The following is a 3582-nucleotide window of genomic DNA, read 5'->3' as shown; positions in this document are numbered from 1 at the left end:
GTGGAATTGGCAGATTTAGACTGGTTGTTTTTCATACCCAAAAAACTGATTCTTTGAAAGGATAAGTTAGGTTAACAGATCGCTAGCCAGATTGGCTGAGAGAGAGAGAGAGAGAGAGAGAGAGAGAGACCAAGTAAACACATGCAGTACCACAAAAGTTGAAGTCATAATTGACCGTGAAGAAATGCAAACGGTTATCACAGATTATTATGAATACCTATATGCAAATAGACTAGGAAACCTAGAGGAAATAGAGGACTTTCTTATAACACACCACCTCCTGAGGTTGAAACAAAAAGAAATTAAAACTCTAAGGAGACCAATGACAATCCAGGAAATGGGCTCAGTCAAAGAAATATCCCCACCCAAAAAGCCACGGGCCAAATAGCTTCCCAGCTAAACTCGATGAGACATGGCTCCAGTTTATTTTGCTTTTATTTTGAAATAAAATAAATGGATTTATCCCTACTGCCCAGCCTTGTGCCCATTTTCAGCAGTGTCCTGAGTCTCACCCATGAATGGAGAAACTGGTGCCAGCAGAAGGCAGGCTTCTAGATTGCTCAGAGCCCCAGAGTGTTGAAGCATGTCCAACAGGGCAGTTAGGGGCCTTCCAGACCTGTCACTTGTCTACTGCTTTTTGTTGCCTGGGGGATTCCAAGGGACCTGCCAGAGGGCTGTACTGTGTGGCTCGTCCCACCTTGACGGCCTCCATGAGAGGGAATGCAGGGTACCAGTATCCAAGAGTGCCCACTCCCAACCCACATGTCTTCTGCTCCATCTCCCTCTCCCCTTCATCTGTCTGTCTCTCCTGAGTGTTGGATCCAGCCAGCATCCACCCCCATGGCTGAACTCAAGTCTCTCTCTAGGGGCCTGAGCAAGTTTCACAGGATGAACATGAGTTTCACAGCCCAAGGAATGTCCAAGAGTAATTTGGCCTTCCCACCACTCCGGACGTCGCCCTAGCAAGGGCAAGGCCTCTCCCCACCCTCCCCCCACTGCCGATTCCACAAGAACACAACCAAGAGACACACGCTTCCTGTCATCCAGAAGTGGGTTTTATTCTCAGCCATGAGACAGCAAGACCAGTAGCATCAGCCCACACAGCTGCCTATGCAGCACACCCGTGCTTCGAGGGTGAGGGTAGGAGAGAAGTCAGGGGTCTGGCAGTACACAGGCCAGACATGACAGGGAGGCTCACTGGAGGTGGCACAATTTGAAGGGAGGATGTCAGGGGAACAGCTTGCTCTTGTAGCTGGGCCACAAGATTACACAAGGAAAGCACAGTGATCGATCTCAGCACTAGACACAGTTTTTCGGCCACGTGTGTGTGTGTGTGTGTGTGTGTGTGTGTGTGTGTGTGTGTGTTGTATTTTTAGATATAGAAGATGGCAGGGGCAATTCCCAGAGGGGCACGAGCCTTCACCAACATCACATCTGGGTGTGTGAGCTCGCCACTAGCACAGCCTAAGTCACAGATGGAGGGGGTGGCTTCGGGTCTAAGGGAACCAATGTCAAGTCACAGAACAGTCATCCAGGCAGGCTTGGAAAGGGAGGTCTCCGAAGAAGAGGCAGGATCTGCTTAGAGGGCGAAGGGGGTCCTGTGGCTCTCAGGAAAGTGCAGACTTGCCTGGCTGGATTGAGTGGAAGTTGCAGATAAATCCAGAGAAAGAGGAAAGAGAAAAGCAAGGAGAGAGCTGGTGAGGCAGGGGCGGCTGCCCGCCATGACAGGGCCAGGGGTAGGGAGGGGAGACGCAGGTGTGGGTGCAGCAAGATTCCCTGAAAAGAGGGGCCAGAAGAGAAAGGGGAGGATGGGGAAAGGGGAGGAAGATGAAGGAAGGAGCAGGAGGCGGGGCGGGAGTGTCTTGGGGAGTCTGGGTGGAGGCTGCAGTGGCTCATTCCCCCACCACACACACAAACCTCTTACAGGCATCCAGGGATGGTCAGTCCCCTCAGGCTTCCCTCTTCTCTGGTCACCTTGTCTTCCAACATGCTGGCCCAGGGTCACCCCTAGTCTTGGAGAACACTATACGACAACCCCCAGGCCTAAAGGGGAAAGAACATTGCTTGAACCAGGAGAGTGGCACTAAAGGACGACTGGAGAGAGCAACAGAGGCTCCTCTGGGTGGTTAGAAAACCCAGGAGCCCTCTGACGGGGCCCTGAGGAGGCAGGAAGGGCAGGCCGCTGGATGCCAGTGGCCACAGGCTTGTAAGTCTCAGAGGGGAGCCTCAGCTGCTCAGGGTCTGCAGGTCGCCGAGGTGAGGCTGGGCCCTTCCTGTTGGGAAAACAGAAGAGTGAGAGTCAGCAGCAGAAGAGTGACGGCAGATGCTGCTGTCCCCTTGGTTAAGTCAGTAAGACTGGAGTCAGGGCAGGGGCCAAATTTGACAGTTGCCCTATGTCACACCTCCCCAGGGCATGTCTGGACTCACATTGGCAGTGAAGAAAGCACTCCTATGGCCACATATGCAGTTAACATTGCATCCCCGTAGCCACTGTCTCCCTTGATCACCACACCAACCCTGGGAAAAAGGCAGAATGTCATCATTTGGTAGGAAGGAAACTGAGGCTCTGGGATGAAATGTGATTGTGTCAAGTCACAGGGTGAATCAGCATCTCTGGACTCCCAGTCCAGTGCTCTTACCTGATACCATGCTGCCCGCCTCTTCCAATCAGCTCCAGTCATCAGAACTTCCTAAGCCAAGGCCTTTCCCTGCTTCCCTTTGGTTTATGGATTCTGGACCCACAGCGCTACCCTCCAGTCATCTGGAATCAAAGAAAATGCTATTGTTCTGAGGTTTTCTTCCTCAGAAAACTTGGCCAGTGGACACAGGGCAGACTGAGATGCAGGCATGCATTTCCTTGAGAGAAGGCCATGGGCCAAGAAGCCAAAGCCAATGGATGAAGTAGTTTCCTTTTCCCTGGAAATCTCTGCTAATGGGGCAGGCTGCACCCACCGCTGTCCCTGCTGCCTCCCCCAAGATGTTGGCCCAACCAGGCAGAGCCAGAGGCAGGGAATAGGAAAGAAGCTATCAGATAGCCCATGACTTCCACATCCCTCTCCCAGGTGGTCCCTGCTCCAGGCCTTGTTGCCATTCTTACACACACACACATCACACAGCATCTGGTCACACATTCACAGCCTGGCCTCTGTTCCTGTGGGTCAGGCGTCACACCTTCCTGGGGACAGCTCAAAAGGGTCAGGACTGGCAAGTTTTGGCCTCAGCGCTCCCTGGCGGGGCAGGCTCCACCCGCCATCCCTGGGGGGGCAGGCTCCACCCGCCATCGGCCACACCTCTGTGGCTCAGGTAGCCATGGTCCAAGCGCCTGCGATGAAGAGGGCCTGTGCTGGCAGCCAGGTCCAAGGCCCTGGAATTCAGCCCCGCCTCCCTCCCAGTCATGAGGAGACGCAGAGGATGTGGGAGGAACGTGGCAGGGGCCGCATTCAGCGGCGTTCTGCCCCTGCGCACCTGGGGACCCCAAAGAGGCGCAGTTGGGGATCAAGGGCTCCCGGGGGAGGCCCGAAGGGATCGGGGAAAGCCCAGCCTGGAGGTCACAGGCGGCGTCCTCACCAGAGTGGACCCAGC

Source organism: Carlito syrichta, unplaced genomic scaffold (assembly GCF_000164805.1).
Source record: "Carlito syrichta isolate Samal-C Ts95f unplaced genomic scaffold, Tarsius_syrichta-2.0.1 Scaffold316955, whole genome shotgun sequence".
NCBI lineage: Eukaryota > Metazoa > Chordata > Mammalia > Primates > Tarsiidae > Carlito > Carlito syrichta.
This window is presented reverse-complemented; position numbering follows the sequence as displayed.